This window comes from Somniosus microcephalus, unplaced genomic scaffold, assembly GCF_052327205.1.
Source record: "Somniosus microcephalus isolate GS21.2 unplaced genomic scaffold, FLI_Smic_1.0 scaffold98, whole genome shotgun sequence".
Taxonomy (NCBI): Eukaryota; Metazoa; Chordata; class Chondrichthyes; order Squaliformes; family Somniosidae; genus Somniosus; species Somniosus microcephalus.
This window is the reverse complement of record NW_028225285.1, coordinates 364,293-389,646: the sequence shown is the minus strand read 5'-3', so window position 1 is coordinate 389,646 and position 25,354 is coordinate 364,293. Positions and strand designations below refer to the sequence as shown.

The 25,354-nt window shown below is 46.5% G+C and overlaps 1 long non-coding RNA gene across 1 annotated transcript in view; it reads left to right on the top strand.

The window, feature by feature from the left end:
• Positions 1 to 24,580, top strand: part of LOC147083073 (uncharacterized) — a 28,314-nt gene extending 3,734 nt beyond the window's left edge. The window contains exons 2-3 of the long non-coding RNA XR_015075987.1: positions 4,007 to 4,173; positions 24,330 to 24,580. This is a non-coding gene — a long non-coding RNA (uncharacterized LOC147083073). The remainder of the gene's footprint in view (positions 1 to 4,006; positions 4,174 to 24,329) is intronic.
• Positions 24,581 to 25,354: the final 774 nt, after the last annotated feature.

The window sequence follows — 25,354 nt, the reverse complement described above, 5'->3', positions numbered from 1 at the left end:
GTCTGGTAACCAATCCTTGATCCATGCTACTGTATTACCCCCAACCCCATGAGCCCTAATCTTGTGCAATAACCTTTTATGTGACACCTTATCGACTGCCTTTTGGAAATCTAAATATACTACATCCACTGGTTCCCCTTTATCTACCCTGCTAGTAACATCATCAAAAAACTCTAAATTTGTCAAACATGATTTCCCTTTCATAAAACCATGTTGACTTTGCCTAATCATGTTATGATTTTTCTAAGTGCCTGGATACCACTTCCTTAACAATGGATTCCAGTGTTTTCCGAATGACTGATGTAGGGCTAACTGGCCTGTCGTTCCCTGTTTTTCCTCTCCCTCCTTTCTTGAATAGCAGTGTTACATTTGCGACCTTCCAATCCGCTGGGACCATTCCAGAATCTAGGGAATTTTGGAAGATCAAAACCAATGCGTCCACTATCTCTTCAGCCACCTCTTTTACAACCCTAGGATGTAGGCCGTCGGGTCCAGGGGATTTGTCGGTTTTCAGTCCTATTAGTTTCTCAAGTACTTTTTCGCTACTCATATGAATTACGTTAAGTTCCTCACCCTCATTAGACCCTTGGTTCCCCACCATTTTTGATATGCTTTTTGTGTCTTCTACTGTGAAGACAGATACAAAATATTTGTTTAACGTTTCTGCCATTTCCTTATTCCCCATAATCATTTCTCCTGTCTCAGCCTCTAAGGGACCAATGTTTACTTTTGCTACTCTCTTCCTTCCTACATACTTGTAGACAATCTTACAATCTGCTTTTAGATTTCTTGCTCGTTTTCTGTCATTGCATTTTTTCCCCTTTTTTATCAATTTTTGGTCACTCTTTGCTGGTTTCTGAAACTCTCTCAATCCTCAGGCTTACTATTATTCTTTGCAACATTATAAGCTTCTGTCAATCTAATGCTATCCTTACCTTTAGTTGGCCACGGTTGGATCACTTCCCGTGGAGTTTTTGTTAATGGAATGTATTTTAGTTGAGAATTATGAATATTTCTTTACATGCTAGCCACTGCTTATCTACCGCCATACCTTTTTAATCTATTTTTCCAATCTACCTCAGCCAACTCGCCCCTCACACCTATGTAATTGGCTTTATTTAAGTTTAAGACACTAGTTTTGGACTTAGGCAAGTCACTCTCTCAAAATTAATGTGAAGTTCTAACATATTATGATCACTCTGCCCCACTGGATCCTTTACTATGAGGTTGCTAATTAACCCTGTCTTATTACACAATACAAGTTCTAACATTGTTGGTTCCATGACATTTTGTTCCAGGAAAATGTCCCGAATGGATTCCATGAACCCGTCCTGCAGACTCTTGCTCCACAGCCCTGTAGGTTACGGCTCTTCAAGTGTACACCCAAGTACTTTTTAAATGTGCTGAGGGTCTCTGCCTCTACCACCCTTTCAGGCAGTGAGTTCCAGACCCCCACCACCCTCTGGGTGAAAAAAATTACATCTGCTCTGCACCGTCTAGTGGATGGACTGGGGAGAAAGGTCTTTACTAGCCGAGGCATAGAATATAAGAGCTGGGAGGTAATGAGTGAACTGTATAGCTAGACCGCAGCTAGAATACTGGGTGCAGTTCTGGTCACCACATTACAGGAAGGATGTGATTGCACCAGAGGGTGCAGAGGAGACTTACGGGGATTTTGCCTGGGCTGGGGAATTTTTGCTATGTGGAAAGATTGGATAGGCTGGGGTTGTTTTCTCTGGAACAGAGAAGGCCAAGGGGAGACTCGATTGAGGTGCATCAATTTATTAGGGGCCTAGATAGAGTGGATAGGAAAGACCTATTTCCCTTAGTGGAGAGATCAATAGCCAGGGGGCATAGATTTAAAGCAGATGGTCAAAGGATTAGAGGGGTTTTAAGGTGAGTTTTTTACACCCAGAGGGTGGTGGAGGTCTGGAACTCACTGCCTGAAAGGGTGGTCGAGGCAGAGAACCTCATCACGTTTAAAAACTGCTTGAAGTGCCGTAAGCTACCAGGCTATGGACCAAGTGCTGGAAAGTGGGATTAGAGTGGATAGATCTTTGTCAGCCGGCTCGGACAAGATGGGCCGAATGGCAGCCTTCTGTGCAGTAAGTTTCTATGATTGTGTAACCCGGGGAGGATGGGCCCAGTGAGATCAGACAGTGTGTAACCCGGGGAGGATGGACCCAGTGAGATCAGACAGTGTGTAACCTGGGGAGGATGGGCCCAGTGAGATCAGTCAGTGTGTAACCTGGGGAGGGTCGGCCCAGTGAGATCAGACAGTGTGTAACCCGGGGAGGATGCGCCCAGTGAGATCAGACAGTGTGTAACCTGGGGAGGGTCGGCCCAGTGAGATCAGACAGTGTGTAACCCGGGGAGGATGGGCCCAGTGAGATCAGACAGTGTGTAACCCGGGGAGGATGGGCCCAGTGAGATCAGACAGTGTGTAACCTGGGGAGGGTCGGCCCAGTGAGATCAGACAGTGTGTAACCCGGGGAGGATGGGCCCAGTGAGATCAGACAGTGTGTAACCCGGGGAGGATGGGCCCAGTGAGATCAGACAGAGTGTAACCCGGGGAGGATGGGCCCAGTGAGATCAGACAGTGTGTAACCCGGGGAGGATGGGCCCAGTGAGATCAGACAGTGTGTAACCTGGGGAGGATGGGCCCAGTGAGATCAGACAGTGTGTAACCCGGGGAGGATGGGCCCAGTGAGATCAGACAGTGTGTAACCCGGGGAGGATGGGCCCAGTGAGATCAGACAGTGTGTAACCCGGGGAGGATGGGCCCAGTGAGATCAGACAGTGTGTAACCCGGGGAGGATGGGCCCAGTGAGATCAGACAGTGTGTAACCCGGGGAGGATGGGCCCAGTGAGATCAGACAGTGTGTAACCCGGGGAGGATGGGCCCAGTGAGATCAGACAGTGTGTAACCCGGGGAGGATGGGCCCAGTGAGATCAGACAGTGTGTAACCCGGGGAGGATGGGCCCAGTGAGATGAGACAGTGTGTAACCCGGGGAGGATGGGCCCAGTGAGATCAGACAGTGTGTAACCCGGGGAGGATGGGCCCAGTGAGATCAGACAGTGTGTAACCCGGGGAGGATGGGCCCAGTGAGATCAGACAGTGTGTAACCCGGGGAGGATGGGCCCAGTGAGATCAGACAGTGTGTAACCCGGGGAGGATGGGCCCAGTGAGATCAGACAGTGTGTAACCCGGGGAGGATGGGCCCAGTGAGATCAGACAGTGTGTAACCCGGGGAGGATGGGCCCCAGTGAGATCAGACAGTGTGTAACCCGGGGAGGATGGGCCCAGTGAGATCAGACAGTGTGTAACCCGGGGAGGATGGACCCAGTGAGATCAGGCAGTGTGTAACCCGGGGAGGATGGCCCCAGTGAGATCAGACAGTGTGTAACCCGGGGAGGATGGGCCCCGTGAGATCAGACAGTGTGTAACCCGGGGAGGATGGGCCCAGTGTGATCAGACAGTGTGTAACCCGGGGAGGATGGGCCCAGTGAGATCAGACAGTGTGTAACCCGGGGAGGATGGACCCAGTGAGATCAGGCAGTGTGTAACCTGGGGAGGATGGGCCCAGTGAGATCAGACAGTGTGTAACCCGGGGAGGATGGGCCCAGTGAGATCAGACAGTGTGTAACCCGGGGAGGATGGGCCCAATGAGATCAGACAGTGTGTAACCCGGGGAGAATGGGCCCAGTGAGATCAGGCAGTGTGTAACCCGGGGAGGATGGGCCCAGTGAGATCAGACAGTGTGTTACCTGGGAAAGATTGCCCCAGCTTCGGTTTGCCTAAAGCACAGGGAAATTGTACATTTCTATCCAGAACTTTGGTGATTTGCTGGAAGCCCAGGCGGGCGTGGCGGGGCTCTGAGAAAAGGGACAACATCAGACAGAAGCACTCGGACCCAAACTTTTATTTTTATGAAGCGGAAGAAATGTCTATATTACATTACTTCACACTGTTGATATTGTTATTTTCTGTCCTGCCATAATTAGATCTCCCGGTGAAAGACTGAGTGATTGAGAGAGGTTCACAGCTGAGAGTAAACCGGGATTGTAGACTGAGGAACGACAGCAGGTGAACCAACACAGGATTGTGAGAGCACCAACCGGAGAGAACTCTTCCGATTCAAAGAGCTTCCAGAGATGGACTGGGGAGAAAGGTCAGAGAGAGTCCCATTGACTCAGATACACACTGGTCCTGGAGATAGACTGGGGAGAAAGGTCAGAGAGAGTCCCATTGACTCAGATACACACTGGTCCTGGAGATGGACTGGGGAGAAAGGTCAGAGAGAGTCCCATTGACTCAGATACACACTGGTCCTGGAGATGGACTGGGGAGAAAGGTCAGAGAGAGACCCATTGACTCAGATGCACACTGGTCCTGGAGATGGACTGGGGAGAAAGGTCAGAGAGAGTCCCATTGACTCAGATACACACTGGTCCTGGAGATGGACTGGGGAGAAAGGTCAGAGAGTCCCATTGACTCAGATGATGTCCCCACACTATTACTGCAGATTTGGTTTCCCCAATCTATACATAGCTTAAAATCCCCCATGATTAATATATTACCCTTACTACATGCACCTCTAGTTCCCTGAACTATACGCCGCCCTACATTACAACTACAGTTTGGGGGGCCTATAAACACCTCCAACCAATGTTTTCTGCCCCTTGCTGTTTCTTGGCTCCATCCAAACTGATTTTTTTACTTTATTTTTGGAGCTAAGATGATTTCTCCCTACTGTCTTTATCCCATCCTTTATCGATGTGAGACCAGAACTGTGCACGGTACTCCGGTGTTGTCTCACCAAAGCCCTGTACAATTGTAGCAAGACTTCCTCACTGTTGTATTCCAACCCCCTGTCATAAAGGCCAACATGCCATCAGCCTGCCCAATTGCTCGCTGTACCTGCATGCTAACTTTGTCTCCTGTACGAGAACACCTAAATCTCTCTGAACACTAACATTTAATAATTTTTCACCATTTAAAAAAGGTTCTGTTTTTCTACTCTTCCTACTAAAGTGAATACGCACACATTTCCCCACATTTATATTCCATCTGTCACCTTACTGCCCGCACACTTAGACTGCCCATATCCCTTTGCAGGCTCTTTGTGTCCCCATAGCTTACTGTCCCACCTAGCTTTGTATCAGCAGCAAACTTGGATCCATTGCACTCGGTCCCTTCATCTAAGTCAGTAATATAGATTGTAAATAGCAGAGGCCCCAGCACTGATCCTTGTGGCACCCCACTAGCCTGCCAAGCTGAAAATGTCCTGTTTATCCCTACACTCTGTTTTCTGTCAGTTAACCAATCCTCTATCAATGCTAATAGTCATAATGGCACAGAAGGCCGCCATTCGGCCCATCCAGTCCGTGCCGGCTCTCTGTAGAGCAATCCAGTCAGTCCCATTCCCCTGCTCTATCCCCGTAGCCCTGCAAGTTTATTTCCCTCAAGTGCCTATCCAGTCTCCCCTTGAAAACATTGAATGTCTCCACTTCCATCGGCAGCGAGTTCCAGGTCCTCACCACTCGCTGTGTAAAAAGGTTTTTACACTCATTCGCCCCCTGTATCTCTTGCCCAAAACCTTAAATCTGTGTCCCCTAGTCCTCGTACCATCCATTAGTGGAACAGCCTTTCCCTGTCTAGTCTATCCAAACCCGTCATAATCTTGTACACCTCGATCAAATCACCCCTCAACCTCCTTTGTTCTAATGAAAACAAATCCAGCTTCTCCAACCTGTCCTTGTAGCTAATATATTACCCTCAACCCCATGAGTCCTTATCTTGCATAGCAGCCTTTTATGTGGCACCTTATCAAATGCCTCTTAGAAACATAGAAGATAGGAGCAGGAGTAGGCCATTCGGCCCCTCGAGCCTGCTCCACCATTCAATGAGATCATGGCTGATCATCCAAATTCAGTACCCTGTCCTTGCCTTCTCCCCATATCCCTTGATCCCTTTAGCCTTAAGAAATATATCCAACTCCTTCTTGAATATATTTAATGAATTGGCCTCCACTGCCTTCTGCGGTAGAGAATTCCACAGGTTCACCACTCTCTGGGTGAAGAAATTCCTCCATCTCTATCCTAAATGGCTTACTCCTTATCCTTAGACTGTGACCCCTGGTTCTGGACCCGCTGACCATCAGGAACATCCTTCCAGCATGTAGTCTGTCTAGTCCTGTTAGAATTTTATAAGTTTCAATGAGATCCCCTCTCATTCTTCTAAACTCCAGCGAGTATAAGCCCAATCGACCCAATCTCTTCTCATACGTCATTCCTGCCATCCCAGGTATCAGTCTGGTGAATCTTTGCTGCACTCCCTCCATGGCAAGAACATCCTTCCTCAGATAAGGTGACCAAAACTGCACACAATACTCATGATGTGGTCTCACCAAGGCCCTGTACAACTGCAGCAGGACACCCTTGTTCCTGTACTCAAACCCTATCGCTACGAAGGCCAACATACCATTTGCCGCCTTAACCGCCTGCTGCACCTGCATGCTTACCTTCAGCGACTGGTGCACAAGAACACCCAGGTCTCTTTGCACTTCCCCTTCTCCCAATCTATTGCCATTCAGATAATCTGCTTTCCTGTTTTTGCCACCAAAGTGGATAACCTCGCATTTATACACATTATACTGCATCTACCATGCTTCTGCCCAATCGCCCAACCTGTCCAAATCATACTGGAGTTTCTCGGCATCCTCCTCACAGCACACACGCCTACCCAGCTTTGTGTCGTCTGCAAATTTGGAGATATTACATCTAGTTCCCTCGTCTAGATCATTTATTTATATATATATATATATGAATAGCTGGGGTTCTAGGACCGATCCCTGCGGTACCCCACTAGTCACTGCCTGCCACTCGGAAAAAGAGCCGTTTATTCCAACTCTTTTGCTTCCTGTCTGCCAACCAGTTCTTTATCCAAGTCAGTACCTTGCCCCCAATCCCATGTGCCTTAACTTTACATGCTAATCTCTCATGTGGGACCTTATCGAAAGCCTTCTGAAAGTCCAAATACACCACATCCACTGGTTCTCCCTTATCTATTCTACCAGTTACATCCTCAAAAAATTCCAGTAGATTAGTCAAGCACGTTTTACCTTTTGTAAGTCCATGTTGACTTTGTCCAATCATATCACTGTTTTCCAAGTGCTCTGCTGTTACATCTTTTGTAATGGATTCTAGCATTTTCCCCACTACCGATATCAGGCTTGCCGGTCTATAATTCCCTGTTTTCTCTCTACCACCTTTTTTGAATAGTGGGGTAACATTAGCGACCCTCCAGTCCATGGGAACTATTCCAGAGTCTATTGAGTTCTGGAAGATGACCAGCAATGCATCTACTATTTCTAGGGCCACTTCCTTAAGTACCCTAGGATGTAGATTATCAGGACCTGGGGATTTATCGGCCTTCAATCCCTTCAGTTTCCCTAACACAATTTCCCTACAAATACCGATTTCTTTCAGTTCCTCCCTCTCATCAGACCCTATGTTCCCTGACATCTCTGGGAGGTTATTTGTCCTCCTTTGTGAAGACAGAACCAAAGTATGTATTTAATTGGTCTGCCATTTCTTTGTTCCCCATTATAAATTCCCCCGATTCTGAATGCAAGGGACCTACGCTTGACTTCACCAATCTTTTTCTCTTTACATATCTATAAAAGCTTTTACAGCCAGTTTTTATGTTCCCTGCAAACTTACTCATTCTATTTTCCCCCTCTTAATTAATCCCTTTGTCCTCCTTTGCTGAATCCTAAACTGCTCCCAATCCTTGGGTTTACTGCTTTTTCTGGCCAATTTATATGTCCTCTCCTTGGATCTTACGCTATCCCTAATTTCCCTTGTTAGCCACGGTTGAGTCACCTTTTTTGATTTATTTTTGGCAATCCAAATATTTTACATCCACCAGTTCCCCATTATCTATCCAGCTAGTTGCATCCTCAAAAAACACTAATAGCATGATTTCTCTTTCATAAAACCATGTTGACTGCGCCTGATCATATGATTTTCTAAGTGCCCTCTTACCCCTCCCTTAATAATGGATTCCAGCATTTTCCTGACGCCAGGCTCACTGGCCTGTAGTTCCCTGCTTTCTCTCTTCCCCCTTCCTAGAATAGCGGGGTTACTTTTTCTACCTTCTAATCCACTGGGACTGTTCCAGAATCTAGGGGATTTTGGAAGATCACAACCAATGCATCCACTCTCTCTTCAGCCACCTCTTGTAGAACCCTAGGATGTAGGCCGTCCGGTCCTGGGGATTTGTCAGATTTTAGTCCCATTAGTTTCTCAAGTACTTTTTTTCCTCTAAGGAACTTAAAGTAATTGATGTCAGTCCTTTCATTAGTCCCTTGGTTCCCTGCTATTTTTGGTGCGTTATTTGTGTTTTCTACTGTGAAGACCGATACAAAATATTTGTTTAAAATCTGCCATTTCCTCATTTCCCATTTATAATTTCTCCTGTCTCAGCCTCTAAGGGACCAATGCTTACTTTTGCTACTCTCCATGTTTACTTACTTTCAGAAGCTCCTACAATTTTTAAATGTTTCTTGCTGGTACACTCAGTCGATTTTCTCCCTTTTTTATCAATTTTCGGTCATCGTTTGCTGGTTAACAGAATTAAACTTCCCAATGCAATTTCAGACGCTGAAGGTCTGCTTCTGTAAATAGCATTCAGGTACATTTATCGTTTACACGGTTAGGAACAAAGAGTTAGAGGTTGATACCATAGAAACTGGGAACCAGACAGCACAGAATGAGGCCATTGGGCCCAGCGGGCCTGTACCGGCTCTTTGAAAGAGCAGGCCAATGTGTCCCACTCCCCTGCTCTGTGCCCAGAGCACTGCTAATGTTCTCCCCTTCGTGTATTTCACTAATTCAGGTTTAAAAGTTACTATTGTCGCTGCTCCGATCACTCATTCAGACATTGCATTCCAGATCATAACACGATGCCTAAAAACAATCTTATCTTACCTCACCTCTGGCGTTTTGTCAATTACATTAAATCCGTCTCCTCTGTTTACCGACCCTTCTGTCAGTGGGTACAGTTGCTCCTTATTTACTCTATGGAAACACCTTCATGATTTTGAGCACCTCTATTAAATCTCCCAATTAACATTTTCTGCTCTAAAGAGAACCTGCGAGGAGTTGGCAGCAGCAGCGAGGAGGCATAAATACATAGAAACATAGAAGATAGGAGCAGGCCATTCAGCCCCTCGAGCCTGCTCTGCCATTCAATGAGATCATGGCTGATCATCCAATTTCAGTACCCTGTCCTTGCCTTCTCCCCATATCCCTTTAGCCTTAAGAAATATATCCAACTCCTGCTTGAATATATTTAATGAATTGGCCTCCACTGCCTTCTGTGGCAGGGAATTCCACAGGTTCACCACTCTCTGGGTGAAGAAATTCCTCCTCATTTCAGTCCTAAATGGCTTACCCCTTATCCTTAGACTATGACCCCTGGTTCTGGATTCCCCGGCCATCAGAAACATCCTTCCTGCATCTAGTCTGTCCAGGCCTGACAGAATTTTATAAGTTTCAATGAGATCCCCTCTCAATCTTCTAAACTCCAGTGAGTATAAGCCCAATCGACACAATCTCTCCTCATACGTCATTCCTGCCACCCCAGGTATCAGCCTGGTGAATCTTCACTGCACTCCTTCCATGGCAAGAACATCCTTCCTCAGGTAAGGCGACCAAAACTGCACACAATACTCAAGGTGTGGTCTCACCAAGGCCCTGTACAACTGCAGCAGGACATCCTTGTTCTTGTACTCGAACCCTTTGGCTACGAAGGCCAACATACCATTTGCCTTCTTAACCGCCTGCTGCACCTGCATGCTCACCTTCAGTGACTGGTGCACAAGAACACCCAGGTCTCTTTGCACTTCCCCTTCTCCCAATCTATTGCCATTAAAATAATCTGCCTTCCTGTTTTTGCCACCAAAGTGGATAACCTCACATTTATCCACATTATAGTGCATTTGACATGTTTCTGCCCAATCACCCAACCTGTCCAAATCGTGCTGGAGTTTCACGACATCCTCCTCACAGCATACCCTCCTACCCTGCTTTGTGTCGTTTGCAAATTTGGAGATATTGCATCCAATTCCCTCGTCCAGATCATTAATATATATTGTGAACAGCTGGGGTCCTAGGACCGATCCTTGCGGTACCCCACTAGTCACTGCCTGCCACTCGGAAAACGACCCGTTTATTCCAACTCTTTGCTTTCTCTCCGCCAACCAGTTCTCTATCCAAGTCAATACCTTGCCCCCAATCCCATGTGCCTTAATTTTGCACGCTAATCTCTTATGCGGGACCTTATCGAAAGCCTTCTGAAAGTCCAAATACACCACATCCACTGGTTCTCCCTTATCTATTTTACCAGTTACATCCTCAAAAAAATTCCAGTAGATTAGTCAAGCATGATTTACCTTTTGTAAATCCATGTTGATTTTGTCCGATCCAGTCACTGCTTTCCAAGTGCTCTGCTATTACATCTTTTAGAATGGACTCCAGCATTTTCCCCACTACCGATGTCCACTTTACCGGTTTATAATTCCCCGCCTTTTCTCTATCACCTTTTTTGAATAGTGGGGTAACATTAGCTACCTGCCAATCCATGGGTACCATTCCAGAGTCTATGGAGTTCTGGAAGATGACCAGCAATGCATCTATTTCTAGGGCCACTTCCTTAAGTACCCTGGGATGTAGATTATCAGGCCCTGGGGATTTATCGGCCTTCAGTCCCATCAATTTTCCTAACACCATTTCCCTGCAAATACTGATTTCTTTCAGTTCCACCCTTTCATCAGACCCTATGTTTCTCAGCATCTCTGGGAGGTTATTTGTGTCCTCCTTTGTGAAGACAGAACCAAAATATGTATTTAGTTGGTCTGCCATTTCTTTGTTCCCCATTATAAATTCCCCCGATTCTGACTGCAAGGGACCTACGCTTGACTTCACCAATCTTTTTCTCTTCACATATCTATAAAAGCTTTTACAGTCAGTTTTTATGTTCCCTGCAAGCTTACTCTCATATTCTATTTTCCCTTTCTTAATTAATCCCTTTGTTGAATCCTAAACTGCTCCCAATCCTCAAGATTATTGCTTTTTCTGGCCAATTTATATGCCCTCTCCTTGGACCTTGTGCTATCCCTAATTTCCCTTGTTAGCCACGGTTGGGTCACTTTTATTTTTATGCCAAACTGGGATGAACAAATTCTGTAGTTCGTCCATTCGGTCTTTGTTTGCCATTGCCTATCCACCGTCAACCCTTTGAGTGACATTCCCCAATCAATCCTACCCAACTCGCTCCTCAGACCATCGTAGTTTCCTTTATTTAAATTGAGGACCCTAGTCTCCGAGTCAACTACTTCATTCTCCATCTTAATGAAGAATTCGATCATATTATGATCGCTCCGACCCAAGGGGCCTCGTACAACAAGATTGCTAATTAATCCTTTCTCATTACATAATACCCAGTCTAAGATGGCCTGATCTCTGGTTTGTTCCTCGACATATTGGTCCAGGAAACCATCCCGTAAACACGCCAGGAATTCCTCCTCCCACAGTATTGTTACTAATTTGGTTGGCCCAATCTATATATAGATTAAAGTCACCCATGGTGATTGCTGTGCCCTTAGTGCACGCTTCTTTAATTTCCCTTTTAATGCCATCCCCAACCTCCGCCTTACTGTTTGGAGGTCTATAAACCACTCCCACTAACGTTTTTTTCCCCTTGGTATTTCTCAATTCTACCCATACAGATTCCACCTCATCAGAGCTAATATCCTTCATTACAATTGTGTTAATCCCTTCTTTAACCAGTAATGCTAGCCCACCTCCCTTTCCTTTTTGTCTATCTTTCCTGAATATCGAATACCCCTGGATGTTGAGTTCCCAGTCTTGGCCATCCTTGAGCCACGTTTCCGTAATCCCAACCAAATCGTATTTGTTTACTTCTATTTGTGCAGCCAATTCATCCACCTTATTACAAATGCTCCTCGCATTAAGACACAAAGCCTTCAGGCTTGTTTTTTTAACGCTCTTAGACCTATTAGAATTATTATTTACTGTGGCCATGTTTGATTTAAACCGTTGATTTCTCTGACTGCCACTTGTGTTTTTCTCCTTCCTATCTTTTGCTTTTATCCTTGTTTCCCTTTCCTCTGTCTCCCTGCTCAGGTTCCCAACCCCCTGCCATTTTAGTTTAAACCCTCCCCCACAGCATTAGCAAACACTCCCCCTAGGACATTGGTTCCAGCCCTGCCCAGGTGCAAACTGTCTGGTTTGAACTGGTCCCACCTCCCCCAGAACCGGTTCCAATGTCCCAGGAACTTGAATCCCTCCCCCTGGCACCATTCCCCTAGCCACGTATTCATCTGAAGTATCCTTCTATTTCTACTCTGACTAGCACGTGGCACTGGTAGCAATCCTGAGATCTTTGAGGTCCTGTTTTTTAATTTATCTCCTAACTTCCTATATTCCGCTTTTAACCTATATCGTTGGTGCCTACATGCACCACGACAACTGGCTGTTCACCCTCCCCTTCCAAGATGTTCTGCAGCCGCTCGGAGACATCCTTGACCCTTGCACCAGGGAGGCAACACACCATCCTGGAGTCTCGTTTGCGGCTGCAGAAATGCCTATCTATTCCCCTTACAATTGAATCCCCTATTACTATAGCTCTACCCCTCTTTTTCCTCCCATTCTGTGCAGCAGAGCCACCCCTGGTGCCAGGAAGTTGGCTGCTGCTGCCTTCCTCTGATAAGCCATCCCCCCCAACAGCACTCAAAGTGGTGTATCTGTTGGAGAGGGGGATGGCTACAGGGGACCCCTGCACTACCTGCCTGCACCTAGTACTCTGCCTGTTGGTCACCCATTCCCTTTCTTCCTGTCCAACCTCTACCTGCGGTGTGTCCAACTCCGTAAGTGTGCTATTCACGATGTCCTGAGCATCGTGAACACTCCAGTATGTATCCAATCGCAGCTCCAGCGCTGCAATGCGGTCTGTCAGTAGCTGCAGCTGGATACACTTCCTGTACATGTAGTTGTCAGGGACACAGGAAGTGTCCCTGAGTCCCACATACTGCAGGAGGAGCATATCACTGGGCCCGGCTGTCCTGCCATGACTTACCCTTTAATTAATTGAATTTAAATTAAATCAATCAATCCCATTAATTACACTACAGTTAACTGGTTTACCAGCAGTCCCTGCTGCACTAGAGAGACCTTAGAAACTATAAACCAGAGTTAAAGTTTAAAAAGAGAGAAATACTCACCAACCAATCACACCTGCTTCCTGGTGACGTCACAATTTGATTACTTTTTACTTCTCTCCCCTGCTGTTGAATTGGTCGGGCCTCGTTCGCTGAATCAGCCGCTGCTCCCCAACTGCTGCCGGTTTTTGAAACTCCTCAGCTGCTCGCTCGCAGGTCCGCTCTGGTCGGGCCTCATTCGCTGAACAGCGGGAGGCCGAGGACAGCGCGGACCTGCGAGGAGTCGGCAGCAGTGAGGAGGCCGATACATATCCGGCGAATTCCAAAAGAACAGCAAAATCAAGGAGTGACGTCACAGGACTGCAGGAAAGAATCCGAGAGCGGGAGCAGTCAAACCACAACTGCAAAACCGCTAAAGTGACATCACAACCAGGGAAGGAGCTGATTGGTAAGTAGGACCTGGTGAGTATTTCTACAGTCCAGTCGTTAAAGTAAAAGTAAGGTCTCTAGTTTAGCGTAAGTAGTGTTTAAAGGGAAGTAAGGTCCCTAGTGTATTTAATATTTAAAGGGAGTAAATTAAGGGTAGGACATGGCAGAGCAGCTCAGCAGTGTGGAGTGCTCCTCCTGTGCTATGTGGGAAGTCGGGGACACTTTTGGTGTCCAGGGCGAACATGTGTGTAGGAAGTGTCTCCAGCTGCAGCTACTCGCAATCTGCGTTTTGGAGCTGCGGCTGGAGTCACTGTGGAGCATCCGCGAAGCTGAGTTCTTCATGGATAGCTTGTCTAATGAGGTCGTCACATCGCAGGTAAAGAGTGCACAGGCAGACAGGAAATGGGTGACTGCCAGACAGAGTAAAAGAACTAGGAAGGCAGTGCAGGAGTCCCCTGGGTCCATCTCTCTCTCCCAACAGATTTTCCATTTTGGATACTGCTGGGGAGATGCTTTCTGAGGGGAATGCAGCAAGAGCCAAGTCTGTGGCACTACGAGTGGCTCAGCTGCACAGGAGGGGAGCAAAAAGAGTGGGAGAGCAATAGTGATGGGGGATTCTATCGTAAGGGGAACAGATAGACGTTTCTGTGGCTGCAGACGTGACTCCAGGATGGTATGTTGCCTCCCTGGTGCCAGGGTCAGGGATGTCACTGAACGGCTGTAGGGCATTCTGAAGGGGGAGGGCGAACAGTCAGAGGTCGTGGTTCACATTGGTACCAAGGTCATGGGTAGAAAGCGGGATGAGGTCCTGCAACAAGAATTTAGGGAGCTAGGTAGCAGATTAAAAAGCAGGACCTCAAAGGTTGTAATCTCTGGATTGCTCCCGGTGCCACGTGGTAGTGATTATTATAGGAATAGGTGGATAGAGCAGATGAATGCGTGGCTGAAGAGTTTGTGCAGGAGGGAGGGCTTTAGTTTCCTGGATCACTGGCTCTGCTTCTGGGGAAGGTGGGACCTGTACAAGTCGGACGGGTTGCACATGAATCGGAACGGGACCAACATCCTTGCAGGGAGGTTTGCTGGTACTGTTGGGGGGAGTGTAAACTAACTTGGCAGGGGGATGGGATACAAAGTGGAGCTATAGTAGGGTGTGATGCAGAGCCAAATATAGAGGAAAAAACAGGTCAGCCTGGAAGGCAGAGCAAATATGTAACGGCACAAGGGAGCATGGCAAGGCTGGATGGCATTTATTTTAATGCAAGGAGTCTTGTGAGTAAAGCAGATGAATTCAAGGTGTTGATGAACACATGGGAGTGTGATCTTGTTGCTATCACAGACATGGTTGAGGGAGGGGCAGGACTGGCAGCTCAGTATTCCAGGGTATAGAATCTTCAGGCAAGACAGAGGGGGGGTGTAAAAGAGGAGGGGGTGTTGCAATATTAATCAAGGAGTCAATTACTGCTGTAAGGAGGGATGATATCTGAAATAAAGAGTAGATTTGCCTTTCTAAATCTATGCTTTATTAACCTTAAAACCCAGCAGCACATCTTCAACACCCAGTCCCAACCAAGGCTGTAGAGAACTGAATTTAAGATGGCCACCACAAATCACATGACATCAACTACCAATGAGTTTACAGCATATATCTCAAGGCAGGAAACAGGCAACCAATCACAATACTTCTTACAAAACAAGAATAATCACCACATTCACCCCTCCTTTTAAAACATACTCCAACCTAGGTAGCCTTTACAATTTACAATTAATTATTTATAACTAAAACAATACAAATATAATATTTCAACAATTTTGAAACATTACTATCAAATTATTTTAAAAGTCCATGTTCAATCGGTCGACCGGGTATCTTGTTCGTGTCGACTTTCTTAACCTTGGTGAAATTCCTTGCCCTCCCACACCAGGAGACACAGAAGTATCTTCTGCAGGAAGGCTATCCATATCCCGATTATCAACGGTTTCCGGATTGGAAATCCCATCAGGAGGTAAACTGGGACGGTCATGAACATCCATCGAGGGCTGACTAATAGAATTATAATTATCTGCAATAGGATTGGAAATATTCGTAGTATCTGTGACGACATCCACATTATCTGAATCATGACTATTGTTAATATCCTCAGAAGAGGGCTGGCCACCACAAGGAGCCAAGTCTTTAATTGAAACAGTACTTTCTTTCCCATCTTGGAATAGAATATGAGCATATTGGGAATTTGCCTCCAACAGCTCCACCTCCTCCACTAAAGGATCATATTTTGACAATCTAACATGGCACCGAAGCAGCACAGGTCCCTGCATAGTAAGCCATGAAGGTACCGAATATCCCGTAGTAGACCTTCGCGGATAGTTAAAGAGCCTTTCATGGGGGGTCACATTAGTAGCCGTTGAAAGCAATGATCTAATGGAATGCAGGGCATCAGGCAATACCATTTCCCACTGTGTATTCTTACGGTTCCGGGATGTCAAAGCCAACATAACTGCCTTCCAGATCACCCCATTATATCGTTCGCACTGCCCATTACCCTGAGGATTATACAGGGTAGTTCTACTCGTAGAGATTCCCCGACTCTGGAGGTATTCCTTCAACTGGGAAGACATAAAAGAACTTCCCTGATCTGAATGGATATACGCAGGCATCCCAAAGATGACAAAAAGTTGAGTCAGACATTTGATAACTGTAGCAGCTGATACGTCTGCGCAAGGAAAAGCAAAAGGGAACCTTGAAAACTCATCCACAACAGTAAATATATATCGATTGAGTCGTTGAAGGATGAGGCCCCTTAAAATCAATGCTCAAACGTTCAAAAGGAGAAGTAGCCTTTATAAGATGAGCTCGTTGAGGCTTAAAGAAATTCAGTTTACACCAAGCACAGATAGAACATGATGAAGTCATCCGCTTGACGTCTTCAACTGAAAAGGGCAAATTCTTACTGCGTACGAAGTGTATCATCCTCGTAACACCAGGATGACACAAAGCATTATGAAGATTAATAAGCGTATCTCCGTGAATCACAGAACAATAAGCCCTCGACAGTGCATCAGCAGCAACATTATCCTTCCCTGGGCGATAAACTATATCAAAATGGTAGCATGCCAACTCAATCCTCCACCTCATTATTTTATCATTCTTGATCTTTCCAAAATGTTTGACATCAAACATAAAGGACACAGATTTTTGGTCAGTTACCAACGTAAAATGTCGCCCCGATAAATAATGTCTCCATTTACGCAGTGCTTCTACTATTGCATACGCCTCTTTCTCTATTGAGGAGTGTCTTTTCTCACTATTGTTCAAAGTACGTGAGAAAAAGGTTCAGAGTAGCCCCAATTGCAAAATCGGAAGTGTCCGTCTCAATCACAAAGGGAACCTGCTCATCAATAGAATGCACAACTGCTCCAAGGATATCCTTTTTGAAATTATCAAAACACGTCCTGCCCTCCCATGATAGAGGATATGTCGTAACCCGAATAAGGGGCCGGATCTTCTGCGAAAAGTTTGCAATCCAATTAGAATAATAAGAAAACAGTCCAACAACTCGTTGCAAAGCCTTAGAATTAGTAGGACAAGGAAAATCAATCAATGGTCGCAGGCGTTCTGGATCTGGTTTAATCTTGTTTCCCGAGGTAATATACCCCAGTAGATTTACCTCAGTGGTCGAAAAGATACACTTCTCTTTATTAAAAGTTAAACCAACTTTTTCCGCAGCTTGAAGGAATCTTTCTAAATTAGAATCATGCTCCACCCTTGATTTGCCACACACCGTGATGTCATCTAAATATGAAAAGGTGTCAGAGAGAGAGTTATCACTTATAAAAGCATCCATTGCCCGTTGAAAACAGGCAACACCATTAGTAACACCAAATGGTACTCGGCAAAACTGATACAGCTTTCCGCCAGCCTCAAAGGCCGTATATGGTTGATCCCTCTTAACGATAGGAATCTGATGCTAAGCACTCTTTAGGTCAATAGTGCTAAAAACCTTATACTGAGATACTTTGTTGATAAGCTCATCAATCTTAGGCAAAGGGTACGCATCCAATTGAGTATACCTATTAATAGTTTGAGTAGTCTATCACCATTCGTTTCTTATGTCTCTCGTTAGTGGTGACAACTACTTGTGCCCGGCAGGGCGAACAACTAGGTTCAATGATTCCTTCCAATAAAAGACGTTGAACTTCAGAATTAATAAATTCTTTATCCTGACTGCTATACCTTCTTGACTTGGTAGCAATTGGCTTACAATCCGGCATCAAATTGGAAAAAAGTGATAATGGAGAAATGGATAAAGAAGTTAATCCACAAATAGATAAAGGTGGCTTGGTTCCTCCGAAAGAAAGACTGAGAGACTCGTGTAATTGAAGCACATCATGACCAATCAAAATATCCGCACAGAGATTAGGCAAAACAGATAGGCGTATATCAGTATACGTATTACCTAGAAGAATTAATTTCACAAGGCAACAACCAGCTACTTGTGAGGTGAGAGTCATCTGAGCCATACACACCTGATAAGTAACAGGCGAAATTTTCAAACGCTTCTCCTTCACAAACTGAAGACTTATAAAACTCTCGGTACTGCCCGTATCTATAAGGGCCTTCACTTCTAACCCATTAAATTGGGCTGTAACTATAGCTTTATTTAGGCCATGAGCAAAGGCAGCAGAAACTGATGCAATAAACCCCCTATCTAAAGGCTGAATAGTCGCAGAGGAGGCAATTGATTTACAAACAAGTGCATAATGACCTCTCTTGCCGCATTTACTACACACAGCCTCCCGAGCAGGACACTTCAGACGAGGGTGCCGGGCGTTCCCACAAAAATAACACTTCTGAATCCTAGAGGCAACAGCAGCCGAAGTAGAAACTGTTTCAAAATCTGGTAAACCACTCCTATTAAGTCCACATAATTCCTTTTTATCCGGAACTGCCGAAACCACAGTCGCAGGCCGATTAAAAAGAGCGTAAGAATCCGAACTTCTCTGAGCCAAATCCAATGTAGAGGCTTGCTCAAAAGCACTCTTGAGATCCAAAGTCTTATTTTCTAATAACCGCTGATGAATTGATCTAGACAGTAATCCATTAATAAAAGCATCCCGTACCGATTCTTCCTTATATTCTTCTGCCGACACGGCCTTATAATTACAGTTAGCACCAAGGCGCCGAAGTGCTTGTAAATAAGCATCCAAAGATTCTCCCACCTGCTGCCTATGGGCAGATAGAAGATGACGTGCAAATACCTCATTCTTTGGTTTAACAAAAATCTTTTCCAATGTAGCAATAGCCAATTCGTAAGTTTCACAGTCCAAGATATACTTATACACATCCGGAGCAATGTAGTTGATCAGTATATTCAACTTATTTAGAGACTCTTGATCCAACACACCCAAAAAGTTTTCAAATGTACGATACCAGTGTTTCCATTTATCATCCACTCCTGCAGAATTAGGGTCAGCATTAAATCGTTCCGGTTGAAGATATCGCTCCATTCTAACAGAAGGTTAATAAATTGAAATAAAGAGTAGATTTGCCTTTCTAAATCTAGGCTTTATTAACCTTAAAACCCAGCAGCATATCTTCAACACCCAGTCCCAACCAAGGCTGTAGAGAACTGAATTTAAGATGGCCACCACAAATCACATGACATCAACTACCAATGAGTTTACAGCATATATCTCAAGGCAGGAAACAGGCAACCAATCACAATACTTCTTACAAAACAAGAATAATCACCACAATATCTTAGCAGGTTCTCAATGATTTATCTCCAGAAGGTTCCTGAACACCGGCGCTAGACTGATTTGCCTGTCGTTCATTGGTTTACCACATGCTCCATTTTTAAACAAGGGGGTAACATTTGCAAATCCCCAGTCCTGTGGCACCACTCCCCTATCCAAGGAGGATTCAAAGATTGTGGCCAGAGCCTTCCTTCTCTCAGTAACCCAGGATGCATCCCATCCAGACCATGACACTTCCACTTTGAGCGCTGTCAACTGTTTCACTACATCCTCTTGGTCTATTTATATCCTGTCCAATTTCACTACCACCCTCTCCTTCACTGTAACATTAGCAGCATCCTCTTCTTTAGTGAAGGCAGATGCAAAGTACTCATTCAGTACCTCAGCCATGCCCACTGCATCCACCAGAAGATTGCCCTTTTGGTCCTTAATCATCGCACCTTTCCATTGACTCTCCTTTTAGGCTTTACATGTTTAAGAAAGATTTTAATGTTCCCTATTCTATTCCCACTAATCTTTCCTCAGTTTTTCCGTGCCCCTCTTAGTTTGTTTTTGATTTCTCCTCTGTACTTTCTGTATTCAGCTTGATTCCCTACGGTGCTGCTGTTGTTGTGTGTTTATTATACCAGAGTCTGCGTGTGTCAAACAGCAGAAAACTCCATCTTACAAGGTCTCAAATTGGGTTATAACTTAATGCCGGCGAATAACATCAACTTAAGTTTGGAGAAATTACTGATCCGGGACTGAATCGCTTTCACATTTCCACAGTGGGGAAAGGGAAGGACGCTGACTGAGAGTTCGTTAGACACACAGCGGGACACGTGCACACGTGGAGAATTATAATTGTAAAACAGCAGTCAGATCAAACCAGTTATGTATTTAAGACGTTTGCAGATATTGTAAGACCCCTAAAGATATTGCGTCACCAATCTGCTTAAAGTGACACCACTGTTAATATTAGTGGAGCAGTGGTGAATGTCCTCGCCTCCGACAGTGCTCATTAGTCAAGTGCTGACACCATGAGCCATGTCCTCGGCTTTATTACAAGAGGAATAGCGAATTACAGCAAGGAAGTTATGTTAAATTGTTATAACAGACTGGTTAGGCCTCAGCTGGAGTATGGTTTTCAATTCTGGGCACCACACTTTAGGGAGGATATCAAGGCCTTGTTAGCTGAATGGCAGTAGATTGGGAGAAGGGGAAGTGCAATGAGACCAGGGTGTCCTTGTGCACCAGTCGCTGAAGGTAAGCATGCAGGTGTAGCAGGCGGTGAAGAAGGCAAATGGTATGTTGGCCTTCATAGCAAAAGGATTTGAGTACAGGAGCAAGGATGTCCTGCTGCAGTTGTACAGGGCCTTGGTGAGACCACACCTTGAGTACTGTGTGCAGTTTTGGTCGCCTTATCTGAGGAAGGATGTTCTTGCCATGGAAGGAGTTCAGCGAAGATTCACAAGGCTGATCCCTGGGATGGCAGGAATGACGTGTGAGGAGAGATTGGGTCGATTGGGCTTATACTCGCTGGAGCTTAGAAGAATGAGAGGGGATCTCATCGAAACTTATAAAATTCTGACAGGTGTGGACAAATTAGATGCAGTTAGAATGTTCCTGATGGTCGGAGAGTCCAGAACCAGGGGTCATAGTCTAAGGATAAGGGGTAAGCCATTTAGGACAGAGATGAGGAAGAATTTCTTCACCCAGAGAGTGGTGAACCTGTGAAATTCTCTACCACAGAAGGCGGTTGAGGCCAAGTCTTTAAATATATTCAAGAAGGAGTTAGATATATTTCTTAGAGCTAAAGGTATCAAGGGATATGGGGAGAAGGCAGGGACCGGGTACTGAATTTGGATGATCAGCCATGATCTCATTGAATGGCGGAGCAGGCTCAAGGGGCCGAATGGCCTACTCCTGCTCCTATCTTCTATGTTTCTATGTAAACGGAGCAAACTTGGGGTTTGATGTGGTAGAAGGCGAACGAGATGAGAACGGAAATAATCTAGAGTAAGAAAAGGCCCAAAAATGAAACAGTCTGGAACAGAACATCAATTTGTCTTCTCGTATCATGGAGAAATCAAATATTTGACACACTGTGTGTTTGAAACAAAGCTTATTTATTCACTGAAATAACAACAGAAAATGCTGGAAATACTCAGCAGGCCAGGCAGCATCCGTGGAGAGAGAAACAGAGTTAACGTTTCAGGTCTGGGACCCTTCATCAGAACTGGAAAAAGCTGGAGATGTAACAGATATTACTAAGGTAAGAGGCAGGAAAGTTATCCTGGGTGGATCTGAAACAGGAAGGGTGGAAGTTCAGTTGGAATCCACGTGGAATAAGTTGGAACCGGAGACAGGTGCTGAGGAAAGAGATGTGGCTGTGAAACCGAGTCTTGGAAAATGTTACAAATGGGGATGGCAAAATCATACAGCATGAAAAATGGGAGTAAGGGTTAAAGTCTGAAATTGTTGAACTCAATGTTGAGTCCAGAAGGCTGTAAAGTGCCGAATCGAAAGATGAGGTGCTGTTCCTCGAGCTTTATTTATTCACTATTTAAACAGAATATTAATCTCCAGCGCAGATACAGGAGTTATTAAGATCAGCAGAAACAAACCATGACTACTAGAATGAACATGGTTCAGTCCTCAATCTGATCACAGTAAATCATGTTCCATTCACTAATCTGGTCTTTTACCCAGCATTCCCCGCGGTGGACCACGTGCCGCACCCAGCCTACAAGAGCCCAGCGCGCAGGCGCGGGGGGGGGCCGGTATATTGAGCATGCGCAGTGCGTTACTGGAGATGGAGAGGGGCTGAAGCCGGGAGTGCGATGGTGCAGCGGGTAAAAATCGCGACGGAGGGAGTAATGGACCAGTAGGTGGGTGGGGAGGCTTCATAAACAACTCGTGCAGGAGGCAAGCCCCCAATAATAAGCTGAAGATCCTGTGTTTGCAGTTGTGGGGATTTCTTCCCCTTACAGGCCCAGGTTAACGGCAGCCATCTTTGTAAAGGAGGGCGGAAAGTTTCAGTGCGACGTCACCCTATGCCTGAGACAAAGAGCCTTGTGTCCAATGCGGGGAATAAAGGCCCACAGCTTCCCCTGGCCCTGAACAAGGGACTGGAGAAACTCGCTGCCCTGCGGATCAGACAATCAGCCGGCGCTGGTCCCGCCCCTCGGGCTCTCCGATTGGTTGGAGGGCCCGCCGCCCGCTCGATCCTCCAGCCCTGCCCACTGGGTGCCGCTAGTCCCGCCCCTCAGGCTCCCCGATTGGAGGACCCGCCGCCGGCTCGCTCCTCCAGCCCCGCCCCGCTTGCTGCCTATTGGTCGGAAGCTGCCGTCAATCAGGCCGCGGGCCCGGGTGACGTGTCCCCGAGGAGATCACGTGCACCGTCCAAGTGCCGCCGCTCGGTCCGGGGCCTCGCAGACTCTCCGGTTTTTCTATTTCTCTCGATTCTCTACCGATCCACCCCGCGCCATTCTCCACCCAATCGGAGCAGAGAAAACTCACTTCGCGTCACCGATCGCGACTCTGGAACCGACACCAAGGCCTTTCCCCGGAATGGCCCCGCACCGACTCTGTCCAGCAGGATCCGAGTGCGCAGGCGCAGCTCCGAGTGGGGGAGGGGGGTTGGTCTCCTCTGGGCATGCGCAGTCATTACCCTTTGTGACCGGGAGGGGTCACTGTGCCGGACTCGGCCCAATCCGCCGCTCCGAGTGCGCTTGTGCGGGCTCTCGCCTGTCAATCAACCAACCGCCAGAAGAGGTCGCTGGTGAGACCAGTGAAGAAAGAAAGACTTGCATTTATATAGCGCCTTTCACCACCACCGGACGTCCCAAAGTACTTTACAGCCAATGAAGTACTTTTGAAGTGTAACTGTTGTAATGTAGGAAATGCGGCAGTCAGTTAGAGCACAGCAAGCTCCCACAGGCAGCAATGTGATAATGACCAGATAATCTATCTTTTTTATGTTGATTGAGGGATAAACATTGGCTAAGACGCTGGGGATAATTCCCCTGCTCTTTCCCACATTACAACAGTGACTACTTCATTGTAGTACTTCATTGGCTGTAAAGCACTTTAGGATATCTGGTGGCACTATATAAATGCAAGTCTTTCTTTCCTGAAATAATGCCATGGGATCTTTTACATCCACCTGAGAGAGCAAACAGGGCCTCAATTTAACATCTTATCCGAAAGACGGCACCTCTGACAGTGCCGCACTCCCTCAGCACTGCACTGGAGTGTCAGCCTGGATTTTTGTGCTCAAGTCTCTGGAGTGGGACTATGAACCCACAACTTTCTGACTCAGAGGCGAGAGTGCTGCCCACTGAGCCACTGGCTGACACTAAAGAGCAAGCAGTTCTGACGAAAGGTCATCGACCTGAAACGTTAACTCTGTTTCTCTCTCCAAAGATGCTGCCTGACCTGCTGAGTATTTCCAGCATTTTCTGTTTTTATTAAAGAAATGAGGAAGTGATTGCTGACGGGAAGAATGTTGGGTCGTCCTGCGCATACGCACCTCCCTGTGGCTGAGGCGAAACACCGACTCGCCCCCACCTGAGCCGCTCACGCATACCAGATGTTGCGGCTCCGCAGGCACGCCCGATGTTCCAACCGCAGGGTTTTGTGTGCTGAGCATGCGTGTTGCGGACCGATCGGGACGGGCGATTGTAGAGCAGGAGGGAGAGCGCGGGGGCCATGAGCACATGCGCGGGACTCAGTCAACAGAGCACTTTCTGCAGAGCCGGGGCCTTGTGGGTATTACAGCCGCCATTACTGCTGATCCTTTCAACCAACCTGTGCAGCAGCTGGGGCCTGAAAATCAGCTTCACTGCACCTTGGTTCGGAAAGGGGAATATTAAACAACAGTTTGCCTCTGATCCTTTTCTGATCTCAATTTGCAGGGTTATAGAAGTGGAGCAGTTACAGGCGGGAAGCTCAGACCAAACATCACGTCAAGATCTGACAGAGTCGCTGGATTCATCAGGACCTGAATATCATCAGCCTTTGCACATGGAAGGAGAGAGCAGCGATCGCAGCGCAGACAAACCGCACACGTGTTCGGTGTGTGGACGCGGATTCAGCCGATCGCCTGACCTGGTGAGACATGTGCACCGTCACACCGGGGAGAAACCGGGTAAAGGTGGGGACGGTGGGAAGGGCTTCAGTTCCCCATCTGCATTGAAAGTTCAACGGCGCAGTCACACCAGGGACAGTCTGTTCACCTGCTCCGTGTGTGGAAAGGGATTTGTTTGTTCATCCCACCTGCAAACACACCAGGGAGTTCACACTGAGGAGAGACCATTTCAATGTTCTGACTGTGGGAAGAGCTTTAAAAGCCCCGGGGAACTAAAGCAACACCAACTTGTCCACACTGATGAGAGACCATTTCAATGTTCTGACTGTGGGAAGAGCTTTAAAAGCGCTAAGTATCTGAAGAGACACCAGCTTGTTCACACTGATGAGAGACCATTTCAATGTTCTGACTGTGGGAAGAGCTTTAAAAGCTCCTGGGAACTGAAGGGACACCAGCGAGTTCACACTGATGAGAGACCATTTCAATGTTCTGACTGTGGGAAGAGCTTTAAAAGCCCCCAGGAACTGAAGGGACACCAGCGAGTTCACACTGATGAGAGACCATTTCAATGTTCTGACTGTGGGAAGAGCTTTAAAAGCTCTGGGGAGCTGAAGGGACACCAGCGCGTTCACACTGACGAGAGACCCTTTCAATGTTCTGAGTGTGGGAAGAGTTTTAAAAGCTCCGGGGAGCTCAAGCTACACCAACACCTACACACTGGGGAGAGCCCGTTCACCTGCTCCATGTGTGGGAAGGGATTCACTCAGTCATCCACCTTGCTGGTACATCAGCGAGTTCACACTGACGAGAGGCCCTTTAAATGTTCTGACTGTGGGAAGAGCTTTAAAAGCT